At 44.0% G+C, this 9,114-nt stretch overlaps 1 protein-coding gene and 1 pseudogene across 1 annotated transcript in view; one reads left to right on the forward strand and one right to left on the reverse strand.

Annotated features, from left to right (window-relative positions):
* The window catches only part of LOC103593107, a 34,895-nt pseudogene extending 28,196 nt beyond the window's left edge, over positions 1-6,699 (reverse strand).
* A 94-nt stretch (positions 6,700-6,793) lies between these two features.
* UIMC1 (ubiquitin interaction motif containing 1) overlaps positions 6,794-9,114 on the forward strand; it is a 151,370-nt gene continuing 149,049 nt past the window's right edge. Inside the window, exon 1 of the mRNA XM_008576034.1 lies at positions 6,794-6,867. The gene's annotated coding sequence lies outside the window, so the exon portion shown is untranslated. The remainder of the gene's footprint in view (positions 6,868-9,114) is intronic.

Consider the following 9,114-nt stretch of genomic DNA (forward strand, 5'->3'; position numbering starts at 1 on the left):
ACACACACACACACACACACACACCCCACACACGCATGCATTTCCCCACCTTCTTCAGTGTGTATTTTGCTTTTTTCCTCCTTATATTTGGTGTGTTTCTAATATTAATTAAAAATAAAAACTGGGGGTTGGTCTGTTAGCTCAGTTGGCTAGAGTGAGGTGTTGATAACACCAAGGTCAAGGGTTTGGATCCCTGTACTGGCTAACTACCCCCCAAAAACACAAAAAACAATTTGGTTTATTTATATTTGTATTATATTTAGAGACTCCCTCCATCCTTATTTATTTATTTTTTAGTATGTGAGACATTAACATGGTTCCCAAATTGGAACTATGTGAAAAGGTATATAGAATGGCTCCCCTCCCTATATTTCTACGGTTCTAAATGTTCCTCACCCCACCATTCCTTTCACCTTGTGTCTACCACTCCCAGTAGGTAAACCAATTTATAGTTTCTAGTTTGTTCTTCCTGTGTGTATATGGTTTTTGTTTGTTTTGCTGGTGCTGCCCATTTCTTCTGCACAATACTACATTAATTGGATGTTCCACTCTCCTATGAATGGACACTGAGGTTATTTCCAGTATTTTTCTTTTTTTCTTTTTCTTTTTTGTCTTTTTCGTGACCGGTAAGGAGATCGCAACCCTTGGTGTGGTGTCGCCCGCACCGCGCTCAGCCAGTGAGCACACCAGCCATTCCTATATAGGATCTGAACCCGTGGCGGGAGCGTCACTGCACTCCCAGCACTGCGCTCTCCCGAGCGTGCCACGGGGCCGGCCCTCCAGTATTTTTCAATAACCAATGAATAACCTTATTTTATTTTTGGTGGCTGGTTGGCAGGGGATCTGAACCCATGACCTTAGTGTTATAAGACTGCTCTAATCAACTGAGCTAACCAGCCAGCCCTAACCAATGAATAACTTTATGTATATGTGTTTTGGTATTATTAAAGGCAGGTGACTAGTTTATTTTGATTCAAAATATCTAAAAAAATCCAGATTCATATAGATGAGTATCTGTTAATTATAACAGTTTAAAAATAGCTTGCTATGCCTGCACCTTACCTAGCATTTTCTTGGATGCTGTGCACATGTGCTGTAGCACCATTCTCTTTTATTACAGTTTTATTTATTTATTATTTTTTTTAAAAGATGACCGGCAAGGGGATCTTAACCCTTGACTTGGTGTTGTCAGCACCACGCTCTCCAAGTGAGCTAACTGGCCATCCCTATATAGGGATCCGAACCCGTGGCCTTGGTGTTATCAGCACCAAACTCTCCCAATTGAGCCACGGGCCAGCCCAGTTACAGTTTTATATGAGTAGAAATATACATCCCTGCATTTTAAAAAAGTGAAGAAATACAAACTTCCTAATTGTTTTAGTTTGAAGAGGTTAACAAATAATACTCCTGTTCTCTGCCCAAGATTGGAACCAATTGAGAGATTAATGTGTTAGCCAAGTGAGCTTGCTTATACTTCAACCTGAATTGGATGAACTTGCCCCATTATTGGCATATTATGAATAGTCCAGGCCTTTCTTGGTGGATATGGGAGAGCTGAGGGGTGGTGTGATGCCACAGAAAACTTATAGCACAGAAGAGCAGAGAAAATATGCTTCATGCAAGTGGGCAGATCCAGGAGAGTGAGGAAAGAGGTGGGATAAGCATGTTTCATTTTTTTCTAGGAAACTTATTAGTTATATAAGTCATTCCTACTCTGGAAAGAGTGAGTAAGGAGGTGGAGAGTGGCCAGGATTATCACACTAACTGAAGTGCCCCCACATGGAACATGACTTGTGAATAAGTGATCTTCCCAATATTAATAAACGACTCACTTAGGAAATGACAAGAAGTTCTACACAGAAATGGCAAGAGAAGCTTTAGAAAGAAAGAGATCGGCACGGAAATACTAGGTAACTTGGATGCAGCAATCACTAAAAGGTCTCTAGTGATGAATTTTTTTTTTTGTCCTTTTTGAGACCAGCTGAGCGCTGTGAGCGCACCGGTCATCCCTATATAGGATCCGAACCCACGGCGGGAGCGCTGCTGCGCTCCCAGCACCGCACTCTCCCGAGTGCGCCACTGGCTTGGCCCGATGAATTTGTTTTTAAATATATAGTTCATTTATTTTTATTATTATTATTATTATTTTTTTTTTAAAAGATGACTGGTAAGGGGATCTTAACACTTGACTTGGTGTTGTCAGCACCACACTCAGCCAGCGAGCTAACCGGCCATTCCTATATGGGATCCGAACCTGGGCTTTGGTGTTATCAGCACTGCACTCTCCCGAGTGAGCCACGGGCTGGCCCTAGTTCATTTATTTTTAATTACACAGTAATGGTTCTAACCTTATCCTGCAACTTGCTTTTAAAATTAATGTCATGGGCCGGCCCAGTGGCGCACTCGGTAGAGTGCAGCGCTTGGGAGTGTGGTGGCACTCCCGCCGAGGGTTTGGATCCCATATAGAGACCGGTCCGCTCACAGGTTGAGCGCGGTGTGGGCGCGACACCGAGGGTTGCAATCCCGTTGCCGGTCATGGTATGGGCACAACACCGAGGGTTGCGATCCTGTTACCGGTCACGAAAAAAGACAAAAAGGAAAAAAAAAATTAATATCATGTTTTGAGATCTATCCATGATTATTCATGTAGATATTTTATTTCTTTTAATTGTTGTATGTTATTCTGCTATATGAATATACTCTACTATGTAATATATCGATCCCTTACTGATGGACATATAAGTTTATGTTCGTTAGGATGTTTTCTACTTCATGTAACAGGAAACATGACTCATACTGGTATAAATTTTAGGGAAATTTATTATTTCATGTTGCAGAAAGCCCAGAAGCAAAATGGTGGCCAGGTATATACAATCAGGGTCTTAACTCTGCTATTTTCTGTTTTTTCCTTTTCTGAGTTGTTTATTAATTATCTGTTGCTATGTAATAAATTACCTCAAAACTTAGTGGCTTAGTGGATCAGGAATTTGGGTACGGCTTAGCCAGGTCTATGACTTAAGGTCTCTCATAAGGTTGTAGTCAAGCTGTTGCCCTGGGAGGGGTGGTTCTCTCCTGTATTGGATTGAATTATGTCCCCCCAAAACTCCCTGAAGCTTGAATTGTGTCCCCCAAGTTTTATGTATTAGAAACTTAGCCTCCACTGTGACTGTTAAGAGGGTGGGAAATCCTATTATAGTAATCAAAAGGTGGAGCTTTGAAGAGGTGATTAGATTGTAGGACCATGCCATAGTGAATGGATTAAAAATGGTGGTTGGGGCATAGTTCTGAGGGCTTTAAAAAGAGAGTGAATGAGAACCTCTTTCTCTCTCTGCTCTTTCTGCTGCCATCGTCTTGCAATGTGAGACCCCTGGGTCACTGTTGCCACCACCAGATGGACTTTGGACTTCCCAGCCTCAGAATCTGTAAACAATAAATGTCATTTTCTTTGTAAATCACCCAGTTTCAGGTATTTTGTTATAAGCAACGGAAACAGACTAATACGTCTCCTTTATGTGAGTCTGTCCATGTGTGTATTAGTCCGTTTCTGTTGCTTATAACAAAATACACGGAATGGGGTAATTTATAAGAAAACGAAATTTGTTGCTTACATTTTTAGAGGCTAGGAAGTCCAAAGTCCAGGGAAAACATCTGGTGAGGGTTTCAGTGTTGGCAACAGTGACACAAAGGGGACTCACATGGCGGAACAGAGAGAGCACCCTACTTTGAAACCCCTCAGAACCACGCCCCTGAGCACCACCTTTAATCCATTCACTAGGTGTCCCGACCTGCGGGATATTCAACGCAGACCCTGGAGGGGGGAGTGGGAATTGGATGGGACAAGAGACGCGAGAGATGGGAGACAAGACAGTATTCTGATCAAGTCTCGTTTATTGGTTCTTAGGTTACATCTTATATAGGAAAAAGCAGGCATGTTGCAAAGGGTCTGGAATGTAAAGATATGATAATATCTTGAGGAGAGACAAAGACAGGACATTCAAAGTAAAGGTTGCCACCCAGAATGTTTATGGTTAAACAGTTTCTAGAGAAGGATAAAAGGTCACTTGCAAATTAACTTGCATAGCCAGGAGCAATCAGTTTCTGGCATAAAGATTTCGAGGCAGTTATCATGTAAAGCATGGCCATCTGAGCAGATTGTCACGTAGGAGCGGTCTCACAAGAAGGGGTGTGGAGCTTCAGGTCCCCAACAACTAGGCATGGTCCTCAGAATCTAAACATCTCTTCAAGGTCCCATCTCTCAATTACCATAATAGGATTTCCTACCCTCAATAGTTACAGTGGAAATTTAAGCTTCAGTGAGGTTGGGGGGAGTCATCCAATGTACAGCAACACGGCTGCTTCAAGACATGGCATTTGGCCCCAGAAAGATCAAATCTAGAGCTCAAGACAGTGCCCAGGAAGGAAGCCATAGTGTTTTTATAACCTAGTTTTGAAAATGACATGCCATCACTTTTGCCTTATTATATTGTCTAAAATGAGTCATTAAGTGTAAGTAAGTGTAGCCCACACTCAAGGGGAGGGATTACATAAGAGTGTGGTTGCCAGTAGGTGGGATCATTGGAGGTCAACTCAGAGGCTGTCTACCATAAACTGGATCTCCTCATAATGCAGGATTGCTGCCAGCAACAGTGCATCAACATTTTTCTTGAAGCAAGATGCTCTAAAAGGACCTTTCTGGCCCTGCATGGAAACCTTTCCTGATTTCTTCTGTCCCCAGTTCAACTCAATTCAATACAATCAACATTTATTGAGTGTTTGCTTTTGGCCAGGCTCTTTGCTATTTCCTACAGCCATGTCTTCAGAGAGCTCAAAGTCTGAAGAGATATAGACGCATACAGCAAATAATTGCAGTATACCATGGGAGATCAAATGTCCCAGCAGCTGAGGAAGCAAACAGGAGAAATGAACTAGGGTTAGAGGAGGCAGAGGAAGAAATGGTTGAGGTGGGTTTTGGATGATCTGTTGGAGGTAGGTGACTTGGGAAGACAGGGCCAGGGCATTCCAGAACTTAAATATTATAGAAAAGTACAAAGAATATTGTACCTATAATTCCACTATCCAACGTTAACATTTTACGTTTATTTTTAGGTTTATCTTTTTAAAAAGTAATCATGACATATCTCTCTGAATTCCTGTTTAGGGTTCCCCCACCCATATAACTGGCTTTTCCCCCTACCCCAACTTCAAGGGATTGATGTAACAGTTTTTTGAAGCAAGTTTTGTCAGTAACCTTCTCCTGCATTCATAACATTACCATGGTGTGTATCCATCTATCCATCTAGTCCATTTTATATACTTGGCATGCATATATTTCCCATAAATACTATATACTGTTTGTCAACCAAAGTAAATTACGTCCTCTCCCAGGCTTCAGATATGAAACAAAAAGGGTTTATTTGAGAACTCATTAGGACTGCTGTAGGGGAGACACACATTCAAGAGGCTTTGAAAATGTGCTCAGGAGAACGTAGAGAAGTCAGGGTATTTAAAGGAAAAAGATGGCAAAAAGGAGGGGGCGGTTAGAAAAGTTATGATTGGTCCTAGCTTATGTCAAACAGCCTTGTCCAGAAGGGATTGATGTAACAGTTTTTTGAGGCGGGTTTTGTCAGGAACCTTCTGGTTTGGCAGGAAGTAGTGAAAAATAACAAATAGCATCATTCCTCCAGGAGGTTGTGACCCTTGTGATGATGCTGAGTGCAAGTTCCAGAATGTTCTCAGTTAAGATGTGCCTGAAGCTCAAGCTGAGATTGCCTCCCGGCTTTCTCTTAGGTGCCTTGGCTAAACCAACATCATTTTCCCTCTTTATATTTATTTTTAAATTTACATAAGTCATTTAGCCCTGTACGTATGTGTTGTCATGTTACTATTTTAATAACTCATGTTATTATGAGCTATCAAATGTTGATACATATAAGTATATTAGTTTTTATTTGTTGTAGTATTTTATTGTAGGAACATTTTATTCATCCGTGTCTCATTGGACATTTCTGCTGCTCACATTTTTCACAAGGAAGCAGGCTTCCTTGAACATGTCTTCTTGTGCACACCTGTAGGAGTTCCTTTCTGTATTTTTCTTTTCTTTTTTTTTTTTAAAGACCAGTAAGGGGATCTTGACCCTTGACTTGATGTTGTCAGCACCACGCTCTCCCAAGTGAGCTAACCGGCCATCCCTATATAGGGATCCGAACCCGTGGCCTTGGTGTTATCAGCACCACACTCTCCCAAGTGAGCCACAGGCCGGCCCTTTTCTGTGTTTTTCTAGATGTACATTTAAAATTTCATCACATCGCATTGTCTTCAAAAGTGGCCGTCCTAATTTTACACTCCCACCTGCCAGCTCTTAGTTGACAATACCAAGATTTCCTACCTCCTCTGAAAAGATCAGTACCATCTGAGGAAGTAGTTTTCCAGTGGTCAAGTGCACAAATAATTTCAGTAAAAGTCGGATAACATGCAAAGAAAGGACCAGAGGAAGGTTAATGTGGCAGAGCAGACTTTGAAGGGTTCACTGGAGTAGTGCGGGAGCCCTGTCTTAACTCCTTGGTTTCCTTCAGAGTGCTAGCAAATTACACGGCCACGGCGCGCACCAGGCCGGTCCGAGACCGTCTTGGGGTGCTGGCGCGCCCCCCGCCTCGCGCAGTTGGTACGTCCCCGCGGCAGTTTTCCCCCCGCCGTGCGCATTGGTTCGGTCCACGGACGCCGGAGCCTGCGCCTGCCCTGAGCGCGCGTCTCCCCGCGGCGCCTCGGCTTCGCGCGCGTCAGCCGGCCCCCTGCTCCTGACTTGCCGCGTCCGCTTCCACCCCTCCGCGCTCCAGAGGAGGGGCTCGGCCAAGGGGCACGCGCCAGCCGGTTAGTACCTGCCGCCTTCTCACACCTCCAGCCCGCCCTCTTCCTATCTCTTTCTAGCCCTCAGCCTGGCCGCGGCCCGCTCCTCACCCGAGGGGCCCTTCTTGACGACTAGGTAGGCCCTTCCCGACGCGCGGGTAGGCCGCTCCCGAAGCCAAAAGGACCCCTCGGGGCGCCGCAGTGGGCCTCTCCGGACGCCAGGTGGGAAACTCCGGACGCCCGGGTGGGCTCTTAGCTGCTCTGAGGTGGGCTTCCAGGCCCGTCCCGCTCACAGCTGGGGGCGGCCTTCATCCTCCCGGCGTCCTCGCCGCCACTTCTCGCTCACCGCGGAAGGACTTCGGTCCCTTCTTCCTCAAGCTGAACTCCTCAGCAGGAGGCTCCGTCCCCGCCGTCTCCTCCCGCGGGGCGCCAGGGCCCGGACCTCTCCCAGAGTAAGGGGGCTGGGCCCCTCCGCCGCTGGCTCCTCACGCCCCGCTCCTCCCGCCAGGTTATTATTTTGTTGGAGAGTGATTCTCCCTTTCGCTAATTCTTCGCCCAGAAAAAAATATTTTCCTTGGAAATCCTTGTCATATACCACTTTTCCCTCCAACAGGGCGGTGTGTTTCTCCCGTGTTCGATGACAGGCAGTGTTTGAAGCCTTTTATTCATAAGCGTTTATTTAATCCCCATGACAACCTCGTGGAATACAGGTGCTATTATCCTCAATTTATGGATGAGGCAACTGAGGACACACATCTTGTCAGTGATGGAGCTGGGTTTAAATTCATGCAGCCTGACTCCAACGCTCTTGGTAACATCACGGAAAAGTGAAAGGTTGTATGCTTCTCTATTTTTTTTTTACCCTGTCAAGGGAGGCAGTGCCTTGTTGAATCAAAGTGTATATTTGGAATCAAATACCTTGAGCTTCAATTCCCAGCATAGCCAAAAGCTGTTTGACTTTGACTTGTTTCCTCACGCGTAAAATAGTGATATGGGTATCTAACTCCATATCACGCGTAAAATAGTGATATGGGTATCTACTACATGGAGTTATTCGGAGGTACCTAGAGTGGTGTCCAAGGACTCATTAGATGTAATTATTACTCAAGTTGTGTTTGGATTCCGTTGTTACACACTTGTTCTAAACTGAGGCTGAGTATAAACTGGGAGATGAAGTATCGGGTATGTGTGTGTATAGGTGTGCATTTACCTTTATTTTATTTTATTTTTTAAATTACAGAAACAATCAAGTTCATTGTAATCAGTTGATAAAGAAAGAGCTTGGTACCAAATTTCTTGACTACTGACATTTAGGGGTAAGAGCCAATCATTGCTAAAGGATTGTTCTTAAGGTACCTGTGCCCCTAAGCTTTCAAAGAAATTTTGACAGGTTTGTTACCTAGAATGTGAAGATTTTAAATTATCTTGTCAGTGATTGTTCTTCATATAGCTCCAGATGAGGATGTACTGAAAGAAAATGACAAATAATATTCCAAATGGGAGATTTTCTTTTTTCTTTTTTTCTTTTTTGTCTTTTTCTGTGTCCGGCAACGGATCGCAACCCTCAGTGTCGCCCCCGTACCGGACTGGGACCGGCAACGGGATCGCAACCCTCGGCGTTGCCCCCGCGCCTCGCTCAGCCAGTGAGCGGGAACCGGTCCGTATGTGGGATCCGAACCCTCGGCGGGAGCGCCACCGCGCTTTCCAAGCGGCGCACTACCGCAGTGCGCCACCGGGCCGGCCCCAAATGGGAGATTTTCAAGAAATGCCACCAGAAGTGCTACCTGTGAAATAAATAACATGTTTCACTATTGGATTACCGTTCCTGTTTATGCATTCTTGTAGAGGTATTTTGTACCTAATAGTCATGATTAAGAAGTTGCTGTTGGCATCCAGACTTGACTCCTCCTTAGCAGGCAGTTAGTGGTAATTGATTCTATAATCTCAGTTCAAGTAAGTGAAAATAAGCCATTATTTTAGTTCTTCATCTAGAAGGGTAGCAACTTTAAGAAAAATAGTAGTTGAACAATATGCTGGCTTGTTTAAATTGTCTGATCAGTGACCTTTTTCACTCTTTTAGAATTACTGTGGAAACAATTTAGTGTGGTTAAATCTCATGAAGCATTGGAATTTTGGAAGTTATATCTTTGGGGTGCCTCTTTAATGCTTCTTATTGATCCCTTATCTGCTATGATTCTTTAAAAACCCACATTGAGCCTGCAGTGGTTCTGTGCTAGGGAGAAGGGTTTTTATTTATTTATTTATTTATTT

Source organism: Galeopterus variegatus, unplaced genomic scaffold (assembly GCF_000696425.1).
Source record: "Galeopterus variegatus unplaced genomic scaffold, G_variegatus-3.0.2 Scaffold1275, whole genome shotgun sequence".
Classification (NCBI taxonomy): domain Eukaryota; kingdom Metazoa; phylum Chordata; class Mammalia; order Dermoptera; family Cynocephalidae; genus Galeopterus; species Galeopterus variegatus.